The following is a 24,660-nucleotide window of genomic DNA, read 5'->3' as shown; positions in this document are numbered from 1 at the left end:
ATTCTTCCTTTACACAGCTGAGCATCCATCTCTTTCATCTCAAGAGGGATACCTTTAAAAAGGTCCATTCATTTCTGTTTCCACCTGCACAACGCTCTTTCCCTTTGCCTCACTTGCTGTCCTGACAGCCTGTGTTTGGGTTCCGCTGCTTCTTGCCTGTCTCTTCCAAGTAGCGGCCAGAGGCTGCACTTCACAAATCTGAACTGAGTGACCTGTGGCTGCCACACAAGCCCCGGGCCCGAACCTGTACTGAGGAGACCAGAGAGTTCTTGAGGTTCCCTTGTGCTCCTCACAGAAGTTCCAGGGCATCAGGCTTCAGGGCCAGTGAGGTTGCCTTAGAACCTGTGGATTTGGGGTGAAGCTGGTCTTCAGAGGCCCCTCAAGGAGCCCTGCTGTTCCTCGCCACCGCCACCATGGGGTTCTGATCATACTCTAGGGCCTTGTCATTGTCATCCACACCCCAGTTTCTCCTTAGGCTAAATGAAGGTTTTCTTTGGGCTTATCGTTGGATTCTTAGATTGCAGCACTACCGCTGATTGAATAGCTTGTATGCTGCTCTGAGCTTGGTGCTTTGTGAGACCAGAGTGGGTCCCATCCTGCATAGAGGCCCTGCACGGGGTAAACGGGTCCCTTACAGGAGTCTTTCCTGATTTCCAAAGCAGCAGCTCCTAGGCTGCCTTACAGCTTCTTCCTGGCACCCAGGGTGTGCCCCAGCTGCCCCAGTGCCCCGGGCTTCTCCTCCTCACCCTGGCACATGGCACCCTCCCCAGCCCAGCTGTCACCACAGGCTCCCGGCTCTTTACCACCTCCCTGCCTGAGGCCCCAGGTCTCAGCAAGACTGGAGCCTGGGCCTCATCCCTGCATGTTGTCCCCGACCCCTGCATCTGGCTCCTTCTCCCCAGTCTCCGGAGCCAGCAGTCCCCTCCCCCCACGCCTGACCTCTGAGCACAGAATCTATTGTCCTCCTCCGTCGCAGCCAACCCCCCAGCCCAACCTGACAGCTCCTCCATTACAGATGCACATTCACAAACAGCTCATTTACATAGAGCACAAGGAAAACCGCTCTGTCCTCAGAAAAAGAGGAGAGGAGGCTCCCACTGCAGAAGACCCTGAGGTGAGGGAGCCTCCTGCCCCTCCCTTCTCCTAGGCATTTCTGAAGGGTGTTTGGGGGTTGGAGGGCAGAGGCCAGAGGGATGGGAGGGCAGAAATCAGGTTGGTGTCTGGGGAGGGAGTGAGGTGCGTGCAGGCACACACTATTTAGTTTTTGTACTTTTTTTTGTTTGTTTTAGAGTAGTTTATTTTCATCTATATAAGCTGTTGTGAATCTTTAGGACTTCTGCCCAGTCCCCAGCTTGCACGGCTACCCACCCCTACACATCCCTCCTACACACACACACACACACACACACACACACACACACACACACAAACACACACACACAGACAGACACACATGCACACACATAAACACACAGTCCTTCATGCACAGACACACACACACGCACACACAGTCACTTGTACACAGACACACAGAGACACAATCACACATCCACAAACACACACACACACACCATCTAGTTTTTATTCCAGGGGACTGCTAGCAGCCATGGAGGCAAAAGGGCAAGATGCACTTTGGGAACGGGGAACCTCAGAGTCAAGAGGCTGAGTAGCTGAATCCCTTTCAGAGCTTAACCCTGGTTGAGCTGCGGAGCGGGACATGTGGACATTTGACAAATGGCTTCATTTCCCATGAAAAGTGAGTGCAACTGTGTCACCTGCCTTGGGTGTTTGGAGGAGGGAGCTGTGAAGAGTATGATGTCATGCGCAGTGCCCGTGCGCGCATGGGAGGACCTGTCAGAGGCAAGCAGCACTGAAGAGTATGATGTCATGCGCAGTGCCCGTGCGCGCATGGGAGGACCTGTCAGAGGCAAGCAGCACTGAAGAGTATGATGTCATGCGCAGTGCCCGTGCGCATGGGAGGACCTGTCGGAGGCAAGCAGCACTGAGGCTTAGGAAGCAGGGAATCTTTGGTAGAGGCTTTGCCCACTGGCCTTCCAGGAGCCCCGGTAACAGCCCAGCCTGGCTGCAAGCAGAGGGGGAGAGGTCACTCTTTCTTGCTCCTTTGTCAGGTGGTGTTCTTTTCTAGAAACGGTCCCTCACCTTCTTGTTCCTCTCTTACATCCTCCCCCCTCCTACCACCAGCTCCACCAAGTGACAGGATGTGGGCAGGCCAGGGACCTTGTAAGGCAGAGTGGTGCTGCACACCCCTGGCGTTATGCTGTGCTCCCACATTTCACATCTGACTTAATCACCCACTTTGTGCTCTCAAGGCAGGCAGGTCCAGCTAAGCCCAGCAAAGTTCTCAGAATCATGTTGTGATCCATTAATGATGTCTGCCATGGGTGAAGCCAGGGGAATGTCAGGACTCATTTGTCCTCTCAGCCTGGCCTGGTGCTGTTGAGAACAGGTGGGAGGGGCACTGAGTTCAGTCTGCTGAATGAGGATGGGCAGGACGCTCTGGGCAAGAGAACTGCATGAGCGTGAGCTATGAAACACCATGGTGGGCAGGCAGATGTTGGGAACTCAAGGCTGGAGGAGGAGCCAGGAGTGGTGGTGCACGCCTTTAATCCTAGCACTTGGGAGGCAGAGGGCAGGCGGATTTCTGAGTTAGAGGCCAGCCTGGTCTACGAAGTGAGTTCCAGGACAGCCAGGGCTACACACAAACAAACAAACAAACAAACAAAACAAAACAAAAAACAACAAACAAAGCAAAACAAACAAAAAAAAAACCAGAAAAAAAACCCAAAAAAACAAACAAAACAGAGAAAAAAGGGGGAGGGGCAATGAGTTAGTACCTGTATCTGTATGGCATCTAGAACGCACAGCCATGTGCACAGTAAGGGACACCATTTCTTCTGTTCTGCTGTATCTTGATGACGAGCCTCTCAGCCAATGCTTCTTGGCCGGCAGGCAGAGGGCAACTCCCACTAAGTACCTAGTGGATGTGGCTCAGTAAATCCCTTGCTGACTTATTGGCAGAATGATCAATAATCAATCGACTCATGGAGAGTCCAGCCAGGGCAGGTGACAATCTGTCAGGATGAAGAATCTACCCTGAGCATAAATCAGGCCATCTCTGCTATTTGTTACTCTGGGTGGTCCTACAGGTTTTCCCAGGATCACTGGCAGACTACTCACACTAGGGGCAGATTCAGTAGCCTTTCTTTGTCCCTATCCTGATGAAGAGGGCTGCCTCCCCTACCTGACAGAAAAATACTGCTGTACAGAAAGGTGGAGCCGAGCTCTGTCCACCTGTTTCTGCCTCAGCCCTGGTGCCTGCATTGGAGAGGCACAAGGTGGGGAGAGATGGTCCTTTCTGTACTTTCTAGGACCTAAGGAGATGGCTTGATTATTGGGGTTCTGTGAGCATGAGCCGGGGGGGGGGTACATGGGCCAGGGGACACTTTGTTGAGCCTTGTGATTTTAAACTATCACTTCTCTATCACTATTCTAGTGGCTTAGAGTTCTTCTCTTTCCAGCCAAAGGGTAGGGCACGGTTGTCTTCCTCCTCCTTACTGAGGAGGGAGGGCTCAGCCTAGGACAGCTCCTTGTCATTTCCTGCCTCGGCTGCTCACTCTCCTAGGGCCTGTCCTGGAACCTCCTCCAGCTAGGCACCCCTTTCTCCTTAACTTTGCAGGATGGAGCAGCTGCCTCCCTCCAGCCTGGCTAGGAAAGACTCCCATCTCCTTGCTTTCCTCCTCAGGGTGTCTGTCTCTGCTCCCACCCACACCCCCTCCCAGCCTAATTGAAGAGGCTCCACCTGGCAGGGAAGATGAAAGCTTTGTCTTCCGAGTCCATCCCGGAGCGTGTTACGATGATGGATGAGTTTCCAGACCCGTTTGCTCCTCCCAGTAGCATTAACAAAATTGCCTTTCAGGTTCCCGACTTCCACGTTGGAGAGATGGGCTGCGCAAGGGATGGGAGACCCAATCTTTGGCACTCGAAGGTGAGCATTAAAATCATTTTAAGGCTGCATTTAGGCTTCGAGTTCCCTGTGTGTGAGTCAGTCCCGTTGCTGGCACGGCAGAAGGAGACGGATGATGTTTGTTAAAAAGCTCTTTGGTGTGGTCGGATTGACCATTGGGAGTGCTCAGCCTGAGCTAGGGTGCTTGGGCCCAGATTCTGTGGCTGGATGGGACTTGTGAGAGATACTGTCACTATGGGTCCTACTGGGTCATGGCCAAGTCACCCTCTCCTTTAGGTCCCTCTAACCCCAACTAAACTTAGACTCTCAAGAGGCCTAAGATGATGTGTGTATGAGGGTCCTGAGTTGGAATTCTACTTCTGAGACTCAGTTGCTGATGGAACTATGCAAATCTTATTCCCTTTGGCCTTCAGGAGCCCCAGCTATGAAGTAAGGGGGTGCTTGGCTGTTATGGGTTGAACTGTGGCTCCCTAAAATTGGTTAGAATTCTAGTCCCCAGCATCTAAGACTGTGTCCTTACTGGAAGATTGGGTCTTTACAGGGGTAATCAAGTGTAATAACATTGCTAGGGTCAACCTTAACATAGTATGACTAGTGTCCTGATAAAAAGGGAACATATGGAGAGACAAACATACATGTGACCCCTGTGTGAAGATGAAGACAGAGACTGGGGAAGCCATAGGTTGTTCAAGATTGCCACAAACAGGCAGAAGTGGGTGGGGAAAGGCCTGGAAGCTGCCCGAGGGCGTCCTTAGCATCCTCTAAAACCTTGATCTTGAACTTTGGACTTTAGAAGCTGTCATTCAAGCTGCCCCAGCTGGATGCTTTGTCACTTCAATTCCAGAAAGCTAGGATACTGGCTGGGCCACACCCCAAGTTTCATTCTAGGATCTAGCATTAGGGATCAGTGAGAATGGCACAACTAGTGTAGGGTGGTGGCTGCTCTGTTGCTCCTGGAATAAAAAAACCAGGCTGATGGGACATGGGGACAGAAGCCACCAGCTATCTTTACCACTATATGAAAATGCCAGAAAGAGTCCAGGAGTGCGGAAGAAGCTGCCAGACTCTGGGGACAACTGGGTGAAGGATAGACAACATACCAAGAGACCAGGTGGAGTTCTGGTGCTGGGTTTAGGGCCATCCATGATTCAAGAATGAAGACCAGAATTTCTGACATAGGAGCCTAAGTAAAAAACAGTTATGTCTGCCCCTGTGCTGATGGGGAAAGGCTGAGCTAGGCCAGCATCAGTTTTTCGATGCAAGTCAACTGTTTTATTTTTCTCCCAAACAAAAATTATTCACTGGACTGATAGCTCAGTCCATAAAGTACTTATACAAGCAAGAGGACTCAAATTTGATCCTCAGCACCCCTGTAAAATCTGGGTGCGGTGTCATGCGCTTGTAATCCTAGCTCTGAAGAGGTGGAGAGAAGCAGATCCCTAGGGTTCACCAGCTGGTCTAGCCTAGGTTAACTGGGGAACCCCAGTCCAATGATAGACCTTGTCTCAAAAATATGGATGGCTTCTGATGAACAACATATAAGTTATCCTCTGGGCTTTGTGTATGTGCACGCGCGTGTGCACATGCACACGCACAGGCACACTTATCATTATATGAACTTTTCTACTTGAAGGGTGTGTTAGAATAGTTAGAATCCTTCCACATCTAGATATGTAGAACACAGGCCCATCAAACTGTTCAGCTCTCTGTTGCCTTCGATTAATCAATCCTGTTGACTTCTCTTTTTCTGAGTGTTTCCAAGTCAGAGGAGGAAAACAGAGACCCAGAGACATGCGTAGTTTACCCAGTCACGCAGATAGCATGTTATAGTGCTGGCCTTTGAACTTGAGGAGTCTGCATACAGATGCCAAAGTGGCCAAAGGCTGATGCCAAAGGCCTAGCATGTTGTGGATGACATTTCACGATAGGCTAAGACCTAGGAGAAGAGATGAGATCACAGAATCTCCCAAAAGAATAAAGGTGATCATGATGTCCCTGAAAGCTTGGTCCAAAGTGGCCTGGAGATTGAAGTTCATACTTACCTGTGAGCGCTGTTTATTGGACAGAAGTTTGGGTGTCTGAGCAAGAAGCATATGCTCTTTGGATCCTGGGAGATGAGCCAGAAGACAGCCGGTTGTCTGCTTGTGGGGACAGGGAGTGGCTAGATTGGCCTGGCGGGTGACTTCCCTGACACCCCTTCCCCCACAGCAGGTAGCACCAGGTGTATTTGGCAAAGCCAAGAGGGAAGGCCAATCAGCTCAAGTGAGCTGGGCTGCGCTGGGGCTGGGGATTGCTTGGGATTGCTCTTGCAATCAGGGCATTTCACACAGCAAATTGTGGTCATTTAGGCTCCTCTCCGACGAGCTTAATTTCAGGCCCAAGCATGGAGGATATTCAGAGACACAATGAGGTAATTTCACATTTTAAAGCAGAGAATGCAGCGTAAATTAGTAGAAAAATCATGACACTTATAAACCCGTTCTAAAGATGTATTGTTCCCTTCTCTTCTGGGAGAAAAAAAAAATCAGCGTCTATTAAGATTGAATTAACCACTGGAGGAGAATTCCTCAGACGGCCAATTCATAAGGAGAGATCTATTTTAAACTTGGTCGAAAAGGCTTTTGCAGAAAGTGGTGGGAAGAGAGTTCCCAAGGAGAAGCAGGTGTTCTCACAGCAGGCCCTGCACCTGAGCAGGGAGCCCAGGGCCCCCCCCCCCCCCCCCCCCCCCCCCCCGCTCAGGCCTAGGAGCCTGGGTTGACCCCCTCTGGCTACTTTTAGCTTGAGTGGCTCAACTGCTGAGGTCAGGTGCCCCCCAGGACAGGGATTCAAGAACAAACAGTGTTCTTGGGAGATGAGGCAGGGTGTGCTGTGTGTGAAGATGTGGGATGCTAAGTGGCCACCCCAGGCTTCAGCAAGCCAGCAGCTACCACTATAGGCAGCTGCTGCTTTGCCCTACCAGGCAACTCGGGGATACTGCTGCCTATAAATGATGTATTCTAGAGCTAGGCCCACAAAGCCAAAGGATCGGCTGCTGTCACACCCATCCCAAACCTTTGATGGAGGATGCTCCTCATGGGTTTGACTCTTGGTTTCCCCTTGATGGTGTGAAGTGGACTGCAGCAGGGAGCAGGTGGGGGAGAAGCTTGGTCTCCCAGGTTCCCGGGAGGAGGTTCAGAGAAGGGGTGTTTGCTGACATCCTGGCTCCCACCACAAGGGTCTTCTTGGGGTCTAGCATTTCTTTTCGTTTCAGACAACAGGTGCCATGCCAGCTTTGTGTGTGTGTGTCACTGAAAGATAGCTCCAAGTTTTTGTGTCAACCTTTTTTTCTTTTTCTTGAGCTCTGGTCTGTCTTTGGGGTTCTGGGTATTTTGGGAGACCTTTTGAAGTGCTGTGCACTGGAATGATGGCTTAGATGGCAGGAGAGGAGAGGAGGGGACAGGTGGAAAGCTCAGTCTTTCCTAGCGCTCAGCAGAGGCTCTCGGGACCATCAGACAGGTCAGACGCTGTGAATGCAGCCGAGCTTGAGGGCTGAGGAGCAGTGATCTGGGAGGATGGATAAGTCACACCCTGGCTCCTGAGCTGAAGAGAAGCCCAGGGAAGTGGGTCTGTGGAGTGGCTTTGCTGAGCCTGTGAGTGGGGAGCAGGTAAGGGGAAGAGAGATGGCCCCAGGCTTTAGTCCCAGTTTCAGGACCTTGGACACCAGAATCTCATTTTATTTTTAAGATGACATCTATCTTAAGGCGAATCTATCCCAAACTTGATGAGTTTATTTCCATTCAGCAAATATTTGTACATAAAGTTACCTGGGCAGGGTGCCCCTCACTTCCCTGTGCACTCTCTGCTCTATTTATCCTGCAAGTTAAAATTAGCCTTCTGGGGGCTGGTGAGATGGCTCAGGGGTTAAGAGCGCCGACTGCTCTTCCAAAGGTCCTGAGTTCAAATCCCAGAACCACATGGTGGCTCACAACCATCCATAACGAAATCAGATGCCTCTTCTGGAGTGTCTAAGACAGCTACAGTGTACTCACATATAATAAATAAATAAATATTAAAAAAAATAGCCTTCTGAGTACATTACCAGAATGTTTCCCTCTCTCTCTCTCTCTCTCTCTCTCTCTCTCTCTCTCTCTCTCTCCTTCCTTTCTTCCTCTCTCTCTCTTTCTTTTTTCTTCTTCGTTTTTTCGAGACAGGGTTTCTCTGTGTAGCCCTGGCTGTCCTGGAACTCACTTTGTAGACAGGCTGGCCTCGAACTCAGCCACCTGCCTCTGCCTCCTGAATGCTGGGATTAAAAACGTGTGCCACCATGCCTGGCTACCAGAATGTTTTTTAACCCCCACCCCCACCCCCAAACACACACCCTTTACAATAAGTTTTCAAGTTTCTTTTTAAAATATATATATATAAAGATAAACTTTGATGTTGATCAAAAGGTTTAGATGGCAGGGCCTTGGAGCCAAAAAGTGGGATGCAAAGTCGCCAGCTATCCAGGATGCAAGTCCCTCATGACGGCTACCTGTGCCTCCGCATCCCCCAGGCCAGCGGCCTCTCAGAGCTCCATCCAGCCTTCTTGACAGCCAATGGCAGGGAAATGGCTTCTCTGAAAGTCGGCGTTCTACAAAGACAGAAATAATCAGGTTGACCAAAGGGGAAAAAAGGGAAAATTGAGCATTATGAGGGTGATAATTCAGAAGGTGTCAGCCTCAGAATAATCGAATCCGATGACATTTCCTGCTACAGGAAACAATAGCAGCTAGCCCGCTGCCCGTCTGATTCATGTCTGGTTCATGTTTAACAAAACAAGGGCAAGGGTCACGCAGCCACGAGTCCCATAAATAACCCGTTAATGGGATTTCCAAACAAGCTGTCCTCAAAGTGGCTTTCTGTCTCACTGAGAGAATATTAAAATGCAAATGGATTCGGGCTGTGTCTTCATAAACAACCGTGTTCATTTAACCTCCGACCTCCCCGCTTAACTGCCCATTCCAGCAATTTGTACGGGGCTCCTCGGCCGCCGGCTCCTGCGGTAATTCAGGGAAAGTGCATTAAAGGAAAGGGTTACAATTTGCGATGCTCAGTTAATCACGCTATTGAGATGTTTATGGACAGAACCGGTTCCCTCTTCACACTTCTCCCAGGCCTTCTGCACCCCCGCTCCGCCCCTCCCCCGCGCCCCCCTCCCCGCCCCCTCCTCCGCTAGCCCCAAGGCAGCTGGTTGCTTGCTTTTGTTGTTTGAGGAGCTTTCTGGGTGGGTGGGTTCCCCAGCTCAAAGAGGCCCCTCCTCTGTCCTCCCGTGGCCAGCCCGTTCCCCCTTGGATGTTGTTGGATGCTTGGGGTCTCCAAGTTAAATGCTCCTCCCAGCTGCCAGTCTCCCGATTCGGTTTCCCGGGTGAAATGGCACCAGCATTTGTAGGCTATTGCCTGTCACGGCAGCATCTCCTCTCACTCTGCCCTGGCACAGGCCTGGCAAAGAGCTCTGGCCTGGACCAGATGTCTGAGATGCTCTTGGAATGTCTGCTTCGTCTGGGTCCTGGGCATGCTTCCTAAGCCTTGCCCCTCTATCTGCGGGGCTGCACAGAAAGATGAGTCTTGCCCAAAGAGAACGTGAGACCGTGGAGTGGGAGGAGCCGAGCGCTGAGTTGGCAGAGTGACTACATCATCTCCTGGGTGACCTGGACAGATCATGTGTGCGTGTGTGTGTGTGGGGGGGGGGTGGTGGTGGTGGCAATTTCTCAGTTAGATATTCTTAGCTGACCCATTTGACTCTGATATTTGGTATAGAGCAAGGCCTCAACATTACTGATGAAGACAATTAACTGATGAAGATCTAAGGGAACAAAGACTTGTCTGGGGTCACCTAAGAAGTAGAAGGTGGCATGAACCTGTGAACCTGGTGTGCAGGAGACCCCAGCGTCTGTGGCCTTTGTCTAGAGTGCAGGGAGAGTCTCTTGGTACCTGGAGAGATGACTGTCTTGGTGGGAGGAGTGCTAAGGAGGTGAAGGAGGGCCGATGGGGTGACTGCTTGTGTGTGTGTTCCAGTGACTCTTCCTGAGAGAGCTTGTTTCTCCTTAGATCTCCCCACCCAAAGCTGTTTCTTGAGGTTACTTAGTCAGGCTTCCATGTAACAAACATGAAAACTCCCCTGCTCTGCCTTGCTTTCCTGCTTGTTCAGCTCCAGCCTGCTTCCAGGTGCATATCTATCTTAGCACTTAAAAAGGTTATGGCTGCAGATACCAACCAGGGAAAGAGAAGGTGGGGCCACCAACCTCTACTGGGAACTGGCTTGGGTTGACATGGCCCTGCCTTGCTCTTTCTCCCAATCCATATACCCACCTTCTGTCCTTGTCCTTCCCTTCTGAGTAACACCCTCCCACTCTGTCATGCTCAGCACCTCCTAGTATGTCAGAAAGCCAGTGCCCGAGGAAGAACGTTAAGCCCATGTTCTTGTCCCACGTTTCCTGTCTGCTTTCTCTCTGTCATTTTCTGTCTTTTGTTTCCTCTCTTTGAATTTTGCTTCCTATTGTCTTTGAAATGTCTTTTGGAATGCTTGTGTATGTGTATGTGCGTGCACGCACATGTGCATACATGCATGTGTGCATGCTGTGAGTATATGCATTCGCATGTGTGTGTGCACATGAGTGTGCCAGCATGCAGCAGTCAGAGAAAGTCCTTGGGTGTCTGCTCTATCACGTTCCACTTTATCTTCTTCGAACATGTTCTGTCACTGAGTCTGGAGCTCCTTGGTTTTTGGCTGGCTGGGCAGCCCCAGGGATCCCCTGTTTCTGCTCTGCCACTAGAGGGATGGGTGCCCATGGTCACATTCAACTTTAATGTGGGTACTGGGGATTCAAACTCGTGTTCTTTTTGCTCTTAGACACTGGAACATCTTTTCAGCTTGGGTGCTCTCTTCTTTTTTGTTTTTTTTTTTGTTTTTTTGTTTTTCGAGACAGGGTTTCTCTGTATAGCCCTGGCTGTCCTGGAACTCACTTTGTAGACCAGGCTGACCTCGAACTCAGAAATCCGCCTGCCTCTGCCTCCCAAGTGCTGGGATCAAAGGCGTGCGCCACCACGCCCAGCTCTCTCTTCTTTTTATTCTTCTTTCCTTTTGGTCTCTAATCAATTAGGCACTTAACACATCGTTCCATTGTGTGGTATAAGCCAGCCTTGAACTTGTGATCCTCCTGCTTCAGCCTCTTGAGCAGATACAACATATGTACAACGCTATGCCAGCTCACTTCCTCTCTCTCTTTAGAAATATTTTGATTGCATTTTATTTATAGTTTGCGTGTGTCTATATATGTCTCTTTCTCTTTACACACACATACCCTCCTGAGTATCTGCTCAGTGAGATGGCTCAGTGAGTACAGGTGCTTGCTGAACAAGCCTGGTGACCTGAGTTCAATCCCTGGAACTCATGTAAAGGTGGAAGAGAGAGGGCCCAGAACTCCACAAAGTTGCTCTCTGGCTGCCACACAAGCTCTGAGACACGTGTGCCCCCACACATCATAGTCAAACAACAATAATATGAAAAAATTAAATATGGAAGAATATCCCACTAAGGAAGAGCAATGACCCTTGCTCTGCCAGCCATGCTTCTAGTTAGGGCCAGATCACGTGTGCGGGGGCTGCTCTGCCTATCCAGAGTTTCTGAGGCTGGTGCTTAGAAGATTAGAGTTTTGGTCCTGACCATCCTGGGGGTGAGAATCCAGGTCAGAAGGAAGGTGTAGGTTAGAAGATGAAGGGCTCTCTTACTGTGGGAAGTAGGAGAAGGAATTAGAGAGGAGGACTGGTTGAGAGGTAGTCACAGGATGCTGATGGTCCTATTTGTTCATGAAATAGGAAGTAAAGTTGATGGCTTGTTGGGTGTGATGGCCATTAAGATAAGAGAGGAGGGATAAAGCAGGTCTCAGAGGGACATCTAGACAGCAGTTGGACCCTCTCTGATAACTATGAACTTGTTGTGAAGGCCACCTAATGAGGTTAGACAACTTCCTAAAACATAGCAACTAAAACGATGAACAGGGGGGGTCACCAGGAGTCACCTTTCAAGGGTCACCTCTCAAGGATGTGATGGAAGGATGAGAGTCAAAGGTATCAAAGAGAGGACAGTGTGACTAGTGGTGGCCCTAGGTGGGGTTGGGAGAGAAGGAAAGGCAAGAAGAGGACAGCAAGAAGAAATAGCCAGCCATGTTGTGTAAGCGAAGAGCCAGTGCTATGGATAAGACAAGAAGACAGATCTGGTGGTACACTAACGTGTAATCCCAGCCCTGGAGAGGTAGAAGCAGCCTTATCTTAGTGAGTTCAAGGACAACCTGCTCTACAGAACATATTTGAGACTGCTAGGACTACATAGCAAGACTGTCTGGAAACAGTCAGGGAGGGCTTAGGTGACAGAGTGGGTGGAGAAACTTCCTGTTTTATGGGTGTTGCTGCACAGAACAAAGGCTGAGCTGCAGAGCAGGGAGGTCAGGAATGTTCTCCAAGGCATCCAAAGATCCAGAGGCTTGAAACAAACGCCAGTCATCTCTGTTCTAGTTCTAGCACCAGTGGGACTGTTCCACCGATGGAGGCCAGGCGTGGCTGATCTTGGCTAGGCTCACTTCTGCATCTGAGGTACGCGGGCATGTTGCTTGGAGCTGGCTGGTCTCGCTATCACTTGTGCTTCTAGTGGTGGACTGGCCATTGATTGGGCTGAGGTTAACCGGATAATGTGTGCCACCAACCAGGTCAGCTCAATTGGGAGTGCATGCAATGTCACTTCTGCTCATCCCCTCAGTCACAGTGAGTCTAAAAGCCCAAAAGGAGAGAAATAGGCTCTGTTCTGGGATGCAGAGCCTTGGGCATCCATGTCTCAGTGTAGGACCGAGGCCCTGGGGGTCAGATAGACCCTCACTCTCAGCACTGAGTCTGAGAGGGCACAGACAGAGATTTAGGTGTGAAGGTCTTTAAAGAGGGAGAAGACTAAAGATGACCTTATCAGGGGCCGAGGAGAGGGCTCAAGGAGTACTTTAGTACTTGCTGTGCAAGCATGAGGACCTAGGTTCGAATCCTCAGCACCCACATAAAAATCTGAACACAGAAGTGTCTACCTATAATCCCAGAGCTGGGGAGACAGAGACCACAGGGCCCTCTGGCCAGCCTGTCTAGTTGAGACAGTGAGCTTCAAATTCCCCAGGGAGAGACCCTGTCCCAAATAATAGGATGGAGAAATGGCCGAGGAAGACACCATGTCAATATCTAGCCTCCATGTGCCCATACATACATGCATACAGACCAGATCACATATGAACACACAACAGATGGTTTTCTAATAAAGATGATCATGTTGGTGGCTGAAGCCCTCAGAGGTGTGTGTGTGTGTGTTCTGGGTTAGAGAAGGAAATCAACCCCCAAGGGGGGGAGAGGCCGTGACAACCCTGGGAAATAATTCCTAGTGCTTTGCAGATTTCTGCATTAGCCATTCAATCCCTTCTTCCTGGTGCCCCGTCCTCCCTGCTGGTAGCTGACAGAAGGTCACGGCCAGTCACGACGCTGCCCAAGGGAAGGCTGCCACATCAGCTCTTTCTTATTGACTGGACTGTCTTCACTTTCTTTCACTCAACAAGTAATTATTGAGCATCAGTCATGCACCAGGCTCTGTGTCGGGGACAAGCCAGAAGATGCTGTCTCTGTCCTTGGGGAACTTAAAATTTAGACATGACAGCTATGGGACACATACACACAGACACACACACAGACACACACACACACACACACCCCAACCCCAGCACCCACAGATTTTTTTTTGTGAGTGAAATTATATTAATCTATTTTCTGGCTGAAAAAAAACCTCACAAACTTACAAACTTTGAAATTGTCTTGATTATTTAATCTTTTTCCCTCAAATTCTGGAAAGTCAGATTTTTTTGTTAGAATAAAAACAAATTAAAAAGTAATTGGAGGCTGAGGAAAAGGGCTTATAAAATATTTGACATGCAGCATGAGGACCGGAGTTTGGATTTCCAACATCCACAAAAGATCTGGGTAGGGTGGCACACATCTGTGAGCCCACCTAGTGCTTGCAGGCAAGAGCCAAGCTGAGGACCAGGCGTCCCTACATCATGTTTTCCAGAGAAGACAGGATACTCTCCACTTCTCCAGCCATGTACTTAGAAGCTGAAGATCATAGCTGCAGACATGTCCTGGGTTGGCTCAGATGCAGAGACTATATCGTCCCTTCAATGGACAGCTCTGCTGTGACTTAGGTACAGGCTGTGTGTGCTGAGGACAGAGGTGACCACATCCCCGGCTGCATAGAGTTCAGTTTGCTTGGGGAAACAGACACTGAATCAGATGTCTCTGACGCAAAGGATGTGAGAGGATGAATGGGGGTGTGGGGAGGGGAGCGGGCAGATGGAGGCAGAGTCACCGGGTTTTAGAAGTGTGACGACCTGTGTTTGGTCCCAGACCTCATAAAAATGCCAGGTGTGGTGATGTTCACTAATAATCCTTGGCTGGAGAGATGTCGAGAGCAGGGTCCGTGGGGGTCACGAGCTAGCCGGTACAGCCTAATTGATGAGCTCTAGGTCAAGGAGAGATAGAGCCTGTCTCAAAGCAAATGGACTGTGTCCCGAAAGATGACACACCTAAGGTTGTCTTCTGGCCTCCACATACACATTCATATATAGGCACACCTTCGTGAACACACACATACACACACACACACACACACACACACACACACACACACACACACTAATGAACCCCAAATGGAAATCTATGTCACCCCTCTGAGATTGAGGGAACATGACAGCAGAGGACTGAGCGAGCTGAAGAATGGCCCCAGTTCCACTCTGGATCATAAAATAAAACGAAAGATATGAACGTGGGATTCATGGAGATTAGAGAGTATTGGAAATGATAGTATCGGAATGTATTATACACATGCACAAAGTTGTCAAAAAATTAACAAAAGCTATTGAAATAATTAAAAAAAAATAATGATGTTGAAAGACCCAGTACTCAGGAGGCAGGGGCAGGAGGATCACTGTGAATTCTAGACCAGCCAGAGCTACAAAGTGACGCCCTGTCTCAAAAACAAAGAAATGAAACAACAACAAACAAATATAAAGTAAAATGAAATGAAATAAGGAAGGGGGATAGGACAGGACCAGATTCCAGGAAGGGTTTCCATTGTTGGGAGTTCCCTGGGCTGCAAAGCGGGGCAAGGGTGTGTCTGGCCTGCTGCCTCGTGGGGCAAGAGGATGAGAGTGGATTGAGTGCTCTCAAGGCGGGGCTTGGAAGAGTAGGTTGTCAAGATGGGCTGGCATTAGGCTTTCATGAGTCTGGCTGTACAGCCAGGGCTTTATCCTGATGAGCCTCTGAATGAACATTCAGGGGGCTCTAGAACGTGGCAAGCTGAAGACATGCTTGGTATATTTGGTATGGCTGTTTTGTTACAGTTGATACTACTACACTGGGTGACTTCTAAACACACTGCAACTCCCAGGTTTCATCTGCAAGCCTCCCTCAGCTTTCCTGCTCGGGGAATGAAGCCCCCGGGTTGTCTACCATACTCATGACTTATAACCGGAAAACCAGCAGTGGCCACTGACTTGTTTTGTAAGCCATATCAAGAGCCCCTCCTGGGATAGCTCTGAAGAAATCTCTGAGTATATGTATCTTGGGGTGTAAAGGTCCATTGCTTGCCGAAGAATGATACCCCAGACTAAGATAGTATGTAAACTCGAGGAGTGACACCCCCTCTTCTTTTCTTTTATTCTGCAGAAGTCCAGCAGCACCACCAAGACAGAGAGACAATCAAGTGAGCTCGCAGGCTCATTTTAAAGCATATTGGGAGTCCAGGGTAGATGGGCTCCATCTTACTCTCTCTCTAGGCATTCCAGAACCATGACTGGGGCAGGAGGCTGGAGCCTAGGGTTTTTTTGTTTTTTGTTTTCTATTAGTAATTGACTTGCTTGGGCTTGCCTGGACTTGCCCAGTTCTTAGGCCTAGTCTTCTTAACTGCCAATTTGAAGTCTGTCATGGAATCAACTTAGCCTTCTGAGGGGCAATTGCAGGTACCAAACAGGTACAGGCTGAGGTGAGTTGGGGTGTCCATCTTGGATAGCTTCTACTCCATGATGGGGATGAACAAGGAACCTAGGAATCTTAGTTCTGTAAGAGTTGGCAAGGGATGAGGGCACCAGGAATGAACATAGAAGGGCAGGAAGAACAGCCATCTTGGAGTAGACTCTCTAGAATTGAACTGTGACATGGAGATCTTCAGGGGTTGGGGTGAAGGGATGGGAGATGGAGATGGGGGCATTTCCATGAGTCATCTGGGAAGTCCACCTATGGGAGTTCAGGGAAGCAGGCTGGAGGGAGAGGCTTGGTTACTGTGCACCTACCCCAGAGCCTCGGCAGATTCCACTGAGGAAGGCTGGAGTGGCAAAGAAGTGAAGAGAGGGAGCCAGACTTCTCTACCTCACACTACACAGTTCTTGGACAAGGGTGCCTGGGATGAGGGCATAACCCTAAGGGGCCTGATCCTAGAAGCCGTGTGTGTGTGTGTGTGTGTGTGTGTGTGTGTGTGTGTGTGTGTGTGTGTGTGTGCGCGCGCGCGCGAATACTGTTCTAGTTAGATCATGAATATCTCCTAAAGTCCCACGTATTGGAGATTTTGTGCCCATTGATGCTATTGGCGGGTGGTAGACCCTTTCAGAGATGGAGGTAGAGAGTTTTTTGGGGTCATTCCATACAAAGGGACACCAGATCCCTTTCCTCTTCCTTTTTGGTTCTCTCCCTGGTGCTGGGATGACTGGGTCTCTCCCCCGTGCAGTTCCAGGGAGTGTAAATGGAATTCTGGGGGGCTTTTCTTCACCCCTTTTGCTCCCAAGTAATGACAAGGCATTTATATGTCTGCTCTGTCTCATTTTAGCTCCTGAGTAAATAACATGGAGGATTAATAAACTTACTAACAAGCTGCAGGCACTATGCCAGGTGGATTCTCACCTTTACCTGCCATCTGAGTCTTACCCTGGCTCACTCTGCTCCGTGTGTTTCCTAATGGTGACCCCCCCTGAAAATCTGCTCATGGTGACTCCTCCTGGTCCTTCTCCTGGTCCTTCTCTCCTCTTCTTTTCTTTTTGCTTGGGACCCCTGACTGGGATCGGAAATCCCTCCCTATTCTCTTCTGCCCGGTCATAGGTTGAATCATCTCTTTATTAACCAATCAGAGGTGATGGAAAAGAATTTTTACACATCACTGAGACAGGAGATGCTCCAAATATCCCAACGATGCCAACGTGTGTCCGGACTGCAGCCAGATCTCTGAGCACAGCAATCAGCAGCTGAATACACAGTGCACAAAACCCTCCCTCAACAAGGGAGTGCTGTCTGCCAAAGCTTTGAGAGACTCACTGATGAAACCAGTTTCAGACACCTCATTGTCAGGAGAGGTTACCTTCTCATTCACCCTGTGGGCACTCACTCTAGTGGCTCAGTGATGGTGACAAGGCCAGGGGAAGTGAGGGCAGGAGATGTTTCAGTAAATTCTGAACTTATTTTAAGCATTGCCAATAAGGTGGCAACAAGGAAGAAGGGTCAATAAATAGGTTGAGAGTTGAAAGGATTCAATAGACAGGAACTGCAGGCGACGTTTAATTCTTCTGACTTTTTTATTTTATATATTTGCCCCCTCATGGTTCATAACAACCTTTGAAGAGATGGGGAATTATTATCTCCATTTTGCAGATGGGGAAACTGAGGGTTGCAGAGATAAAATAATTTGCTGTGGTCACACAGGTGGTTATGTGGCAGATCCTGGATTTAAAATGAGTTTAGTTTTCTTTCTTTTTGTTTTTTTCTTTTTTTTTTTCTTTCAATTTCTGGCTTGGTCAGTGGATAGACAGATGACAGTAGTGAGTGTTTGGTGCATGGCGAGGACCAAGGTGACATTGGCTTTAGGTTTGCTGACCCTTGACCCATGTGGACTGTCTGAAAAGACATAGTCAAAGGGTAGTGAGCTATTTAGAGCTGGCTCAGTGGAGCCCTGGCTGAGGGAGAACAGGAGCTGGTACTTGTGGGGAGAGGCCCACTCAGCATGGCACCAAGGGGAAGGTGGTCAGATGAGACAAAGGCAAAGAAGAAAAGACTCTCAGTCCTAGAGGGAACTAGAAGCATTGTCATGAAGCCAGAGACAGTTGTGTGGTAACGGGCTGGGCACGCCACATGCTGCAGAGGGGTTCTGCCATGAAGAACTGAAAATCAGGTCTAATTGGAGAGACTGATCATTCCCTAAACCCATTGCCCTGAAGAAAATGAAGCACGGAAGCTCAGATCAAACACTGGCTCCTTCACCATCTCCTGGAAGAAAGAAACGAGGGCTTTAATCAATGGGCCACAGGTCAAAATGATCAAAACTCAAACCAAGAAAATAGCCGATGCTGGAGAACCTATGGGGGCAGGGGTGGGTATTGTACACTGCTGGTGGGAATGTAAAATCAGTCCAGCCACTGTGAGATATACTACAGTGGCTCCTGAAGACACTAGAAAGAGCATGAACATATGATCCCAGTGGGGTACCACTCTTGGGCATAGCCTACAAAGCAGACAGAGTGCAGTAGAGATGCCCACACACATGTTTATTGTGGCATTGGTCACTATAGCCAAGTCACGGAAGCAGCTTAGGAGTCCATCAATAGATGAATAAACAAAGAGAATGCATCACACACACACACACACACACACACACACACACACACACACACACACATGCACAGCACATGCACATACACATACATGCACACATATGCACACACACATACACATGCACAAATGCACACGTGCACACATGTACACACTGCACACAAGCTGAATGGACAAAGATAGATAACACACTTGCATGTGCACACACATGCACAATACATGCACATGTGCGCACATGTGCACATACACGTAGGCACATACATGCACACACCACACACACAGAGGCACACACACATGTGTGCACACACAACAGAGTACTAGTCAGTCATGAAGAAGAATGAAATCATGTCATTTGCAGGAGCTGATGGAGCTGGAGGACATTCTATTCAGTAAAGTGAGCATTTCCTCATGTGAGATTAATGATGATGACAATAATAGATGACCTGAAGACAAAAGAGATAGCACTAGGGGAAGATGGGGTCGGGGGCTGAGGGAAAGGGGAAGCTTGGGTAGTTAGGGCTGTACCATCACAGCATGATAGATTGCATGTATTTAGATGTCGCCATGAAGCTCGTTGATATGTGTAATTGATATATACTAATCACTATAAAAATGCTACTGTAAATGTTCTTTTTAAAAACAGCACTGGAGGACTTTCGAAACACAATGTTTGGAGACCAGCGGGGCAAATTCTCTGTTTATCATTTCTTCCTGGGATTTCCCGAAGCACCTCTCCCTGAGATAGAAATCTGAGCCTTGTCACTAGAAGCGAGGAGACAGATCCTGTCAGCCTGCACCTGGAGAGCCCTGGAGGTGGCAGGGTGCTGGTGGGAAGGCAGTGGAGGGAGTGGCCCCCCACTATGTCTGCTACCCCTCAGCTCCTGCGGGCAGACACCTGGAGACACCTCCTAGCAGGCCCAGGGCTGTCCCGGGACAGCTCCACCCCTCGTCTGACACAGAGCTGTATGGCTGCATCCATCTATCCTTGTGCCATGCATCCCACCTTCTGAAGACACAGATGTTCACACACATGTGCACCCTGGGCTGCTGCACCTGGGGTGACTGGTGGGGCAGGAGAAAGTCTCCTGGTTTGGACTAATTTATGCTCGCTAGCCAAGGGATGCTGTGCCATCAGCTTCTGTTGGCATCTTTGCTTCCTTTTTGATCCAATGTCGACTCATTTGCTTCCTGCATCCGAAAACACAGTGATATCAGTTACAGAGTCCTGGGGACCACGCATGGCCTTCTACACACAGATGCTCATCCAGCTCTTGCCGTGACACTCCCTGCAGGCTCTGTTCTTATTCCCATCTCACACTGAGGGGAGCCGCAGTGTCTAGAGTAAGTGTCTGTTGCTCAGAGTCTCACGGCTTCTATCTGGAAGAGCTGGGATTTGAACCCTGACAGCTGGAGCCTGAGCTCTCAGCCACTTTCTTCTCCTGATTTCTTTTCCAGGACAGTCTTAACCAGCCGGCTTCTTCAGTCACATATCTGCCAATGCCCAGCTTCACAGTGACTAGTTTTCCATTAGCTGTGTGGAAGGAAAGAACATTGCTGGGCCTTCAAGCCCTCACTTCTTGGCCTCTCTCTCTCAGGCCTGGTGACTGGTAAGGGGGCTGTTGAGCCACTGTGCTGTGTGTACCCATGTCTAGGACAAAGGCGGGGGTTCTAGGGTACCACATGGCTTTATTTCTGAGCACTTCCAACTCCATCTTCCTCTCACATCTCATGCCTCTCCCATCTGAATATCCAGGGAATGATCATGCCATCGGAGGCTCACTGTGGATTGCGGAAGTGCAAGGAAAAGTTAAATGGGGCAGCTATCCACACGATAGCTATCCTGACAAAGGGCCACCTATGTGCTGGCTTCGTGGTTGGCTCTTTGGGGGTGAGGGTATTGAGTCCCTGAACTTGAGGAGATGGCAGATATTGACCTGTTTTGCCTTGACACTAGCCAGGAACTGTGGTCTAACCAAGAAAGCAAGAAGAAATCAATATTGGCACCCTGAGGGAGATCTCATATGCATCAAGTCTTTAAGGACTGGACCAGGCGAAGGCATTCTAGGACTGGGGAGAGAATAACACTTGAAAGTACTTTGATGCCTTCCAGACAGCCCTCTCTGACAGGCCCCTTCCATGCCCACTCTGGACCTCTGCCAACTCTGGCAGGTAGAACTACCTTTTGCTGTCAAGGACTGGCTAGCTACCAAGGACCCTCCACAATCACCTTAAACCTCACTTTCACTGCCCCAGGCTGGTTCTGGGCCTCTGCTTGCTGTTCCCAGGGCCTCCTTTTCCCAGTGTGACTTGCCAGCCTCTCTGGCTATGGCTTAGTGAACTGTTTGCTGGCCCCAGAGGCCAGACTACCTGTAAGTCCTGCTTACCATCACACCCCGTGCATACAACAGGTGCTCCATAGAAGCCCATGAAATGAACAACTAAGCATTTGATAAATAGTAGCTTGTCTTGTCACTGCATTGTACACCCTGGCTGACACCTTCTCCTCTGCCATTGCATCTTGCCCTGGTTGTCTGTCTGGGTTCTAACCCTAGCCCAACAATAAAGACTGGTACCCGGAGGGGCCCCGGGGACACTGGTAATGTCACCAGCAAGGCTGTGAAAGCCACAGTGGACCTGATCCAGAGTGCTTGTCCCTACTAATTATTACGGACAAGCCTCCTTATTGAACCCCGTCCTCCTATTGACATTCGGATGCATGAGCCGAGGCTGTTGTTTTAAATGTGCTCATTAGCCACACAAATCAGTCCTGTTGACAGAGCGCCTTTGAATTAAGCATCCCGCCGTAGTCATTGGACAAGAAGCAATTTATAATGCCATTAGCAACGCTTTCGAAGGTTACAGGCATCAAAAATTGTTCAGCCGTAATTATTCTTAATGGATACAAGGAATAAACCGACGTAGGACAGCTTTTTCATTAGCCTTCAATCAAGGCTGATGGCTTTGAGAAGTGTACAGTAAGTGCGTTTTGGGGAGAAATAATGACGTTCCAGCACCTTTCTCGGGAAAATGCTCTTGGTACACAGCTTAACTTTTAATGGCCTTAATTTGACATAATTAAAAAAAATTTGAATTTGTTTTTTGAAGATCTCGAAATAAATTATTTGGTTCCCATTTTTAACCCTTTGGGGGAGCTGGTGCGGAAGAGTACTAAGAGAGGATGGGGGCCAGTCTCTGAAAGATGCAAGGGTGGGGTTAGGACTTTCGGAGCAAGGGACCTCAGAAAGCCCATGTAGGCAGCAGATGTGAGGGCTATGTCCCAACCCCAGAATTTCTGACAGGTCCTGGGGAAAGAGCTTTTTGAGTCTCCAGGTTTAGCTCTACTTTGAGTATCTTGTTGCGCCTCCCAGGAGTGGGTACCAGTGGGGAGGGGCAGGGAAGCTGATCTCTGAGGCCGAGTGGGCTAAGAAAGTATAGAGCTGAGGCCAAGTCCAGGCATTGAGCCATGGAGCCTCAGGAAGTGACTGTAGGATCAGCATCATGTCAGCAGCTGTGAGCTGAGGGTGAGCCGTCCCCAGATCCTGGGGCCATGGTGAAGGTTTGATAAGAAAACTGACAGGAAAGCCTGGTGCCCGGTATGCAGTTGGTGATTGAGGTGTGTTTACTCCTGAGGTTTGGGTTTGAATCATCTCACTGTGGTAGCACTGCTGACTCAGACTAGGTCACCAAATACCCTGTAGATGTAATGACCTGCAGACATCCTTGTTTGCTAGAACTCCTCAAGGGAGGACACTAGATATTGCAGAATGGAAGCCTCCTTGGGGTTGGGGAGGAGAAGTGTCTGTCTCCTTGTACCAATCTCCTGAGACCAAAGAAGAGGCCATCTAAGAACAGAATTCAAGGCGGATCCAAACATAGCCTGCCTGGGGTGCTCATGTGTGTGTCTGTACCAGCCTACAGAGAACTCACCTACATCAAGGTGTGTTGAGAAACAAGGTCAAGGCATATTCGTAACATAACAGAAGTCTGTCAGCTGAGCCTCTCATACTGACCCACAATGGCAGACACAGAAGAGTAACCTGGGGTCAGGACAGCAGACCTGGCATCTAGCCTCAGCTCTGCCACTGTCCAAAGTGTGAGCTTGGACACTGCGTGAGCCTCCTCCTGTTGCAGAAGATGTCTCACAAGACAAGAGATGGGGTAGCTGCATGGATCCCTTCATGGCTCAGGAAAACTAAAGCCACCAGCATGGTCCCTCAACCAGGCCTGTCAAGGAGCAGACGGAAGAAGGCCAGAGAAGGCAGGAAAGCGCAGGGCTGTGGCTGAGAATTGTTCTGTCCCTCAGCTTAGCATGTTCTGGGATTTGGAGAGGTGGCCATTGCTGCATTTTGATAGGCTGTGGGGCATCTGACATCACCCATGGACAGGCTCAAGGCGCACTCAAGCGGAACCTGGACACTCGAAGGTCTGCAAGCTCTAGCTCTTTTTTTTTTTTTTTTTGGTTTTTGGTTTTTCGAGACAGGGTTTCTCTGTAAAGCCCTGGCTGTCCTGGAACTCACTTTGTAGACCAGGCTGGCCTTGAACTCAGAAATCCGCCTGCCTCTGCCTCCCAAGTGCTGGGATTAAAGGCGTGCTCCACCACCGCCCGAAGCTCTAGCTCTTGGCTCTAGTTTGGCCATAGGAATTCAGCCTAGATTTTTTTTTCTTCAATTTCCCCTCCCTCCCTCCCTCCCTCCCTCCCTCCCTCCCTCCCTCCCTCCCTCCCTCCCTCCCTCCCTTCCTCCCTCCCTCCTTCCCTTCCTCCCTCTGTACCTCCCTCTCTCCCCTGTCTCTTCTCTTTCCTTTTCATCCCTTCTGTCTTGACAAATCTGATTTTTTTGAAATCTTCCATAGATGCCTACAATATGAAAGAATGATGGAGCTTGTTTGGTTAAGGCGGGGTGGGCTCACTCCCTGCTGGCCACTCTAGGTTCTCCTGTGCACGGATGGATTCCTTCTTGGCCTTCTCTTGAAGTCTTACCTCCTCCTGTCCTCCCCCATTCTCCTACCCCTTCCCTTCTCTCATCACCCACTTGACCATTTCCCAGTGTGCCAAGTCCTCTTTGCTCTAGTGCCAGCTTGCTGGGCTACCTTGGCCTTGATATCGCCCTATGAGAATCCAACTCATCCTTCAGGGTTGACTTTCTACCCTAGAGGCTTGGACCGGAGTCATGCAGCAGCCTCTGGTGTATCTTAACTCTTACAGGTCTTTATCTGATTATTTGTGGTTGAAATATAATCCTGACCCAAAGCTCATTGTGTAGCCAGGCTAGTCTTGAACTTGTGATCTTTCTGCCTCTGTCTCCTAAGTGCTTGGATTACAGATGTATATCACCAATCCAGGCTCTATGAATCTTTATAAACCAGCTGGCCACAAGTGGCTCCCAGGGTATTTAAGCCAACAGGGCCATGTCTTCCTTCTTGACCATACTATAAAGTTCTATAGGGAAAGAGTTGAGCTTTATGTCCAGCACTGGGCACGGAGAGGACATGCTGGGTGGCATCTCTCACTAGAGGACCAGTATAGCATGGATTCCAGCCTTTCTGGGATCTGGCATAGCCTATCATGAATTATGCCTAGGCCCTTGGCTATTCAGTGGATCATCAACTTAAGGCTTGGCACAGGTAACTTCCATGTGGTACATGGCACACAGTGGGCCTGACCCAGAAAAGACCCAGCTCTTGGAGAAAAAGACTTCAGTGGAATAAAAGCCCTATCTGGAAAGTCAGCTGCCTCCTCCTCAGTCACAGTAAGATACACACTCCTCAACTGCCCATCAGTGGAAAGAGAACTATAACCTCTGCCCAGCAGAAGTAGGGTATGGACACCAGCTTAGGCCTCTGGATTGAGAGCAGGCACCCTTTCTTATCAGCAGCGAGGGTCCTCAGGTTTTTAGCCATCACCCTCCTGGCTCAGCTTCATTTGGACTTTTTCTGATAAACAGTTATCTATGCAAATTCCCCAGGCCAGGAGCATTGATGCTGGAGCAGCA

At 49.4% G+C, this 24,660-nt stretch overlaps 2 long non-coding RNA genes across 2 annotated transcripts in view; both read left to right on the top strand.

The window, feature by feature from the left end:
- Positions 1 to 1,081: 1,081 nt before the first annotated feature.
- Positions 1,082 to 24,660, top strand: part of 1700057H15Rik (RIKEN cDNA 1700057H15 gene) — a 36,334-nt gene continuing 12,755 nt past the window's right edge. The window contains exons 1-2 of the long non-coding RNA NR_040774.1: positions 1,082 to 1,114; positions 3,938 to 4,006. This is a non-coding gene — a long non-coding RNA (RIKEN cDNA 1700057H15 gene). The remainder of the gene's footprint in view (positions 1,115 to 3,937; positions 4,007 to 24,660) is intronic.
- On the top strand, positions 18,966 to 21,765 carry Gm31769. Its single transcript, XR_376632.2, has 2 exons — positions 18,966 to 20,011; positions 20,126 to 21,765. It is a non-coding gene; the product is annotated as a predicted gene, 31769 (long non-coding RNA).

This window comes from Mus musculus, chromosome 4 (genome assembly GCF_000001635.26).
Source record: "Mus musculus strain C57BL/6J chromosome 4, GRCm38.p6 C57BL/6J".
Classification (NCBI taxonomy): Eukaryota; Metazoa; Chordata; class Mammalia; order Rodentia; family Muridae; genus Mus; species Mus musculus.
The sequence above is the reverse complement of the archived record's forward strand: the minus strand, read 5'-3'. Positions and strand labels throughout refer to the sequence as shown.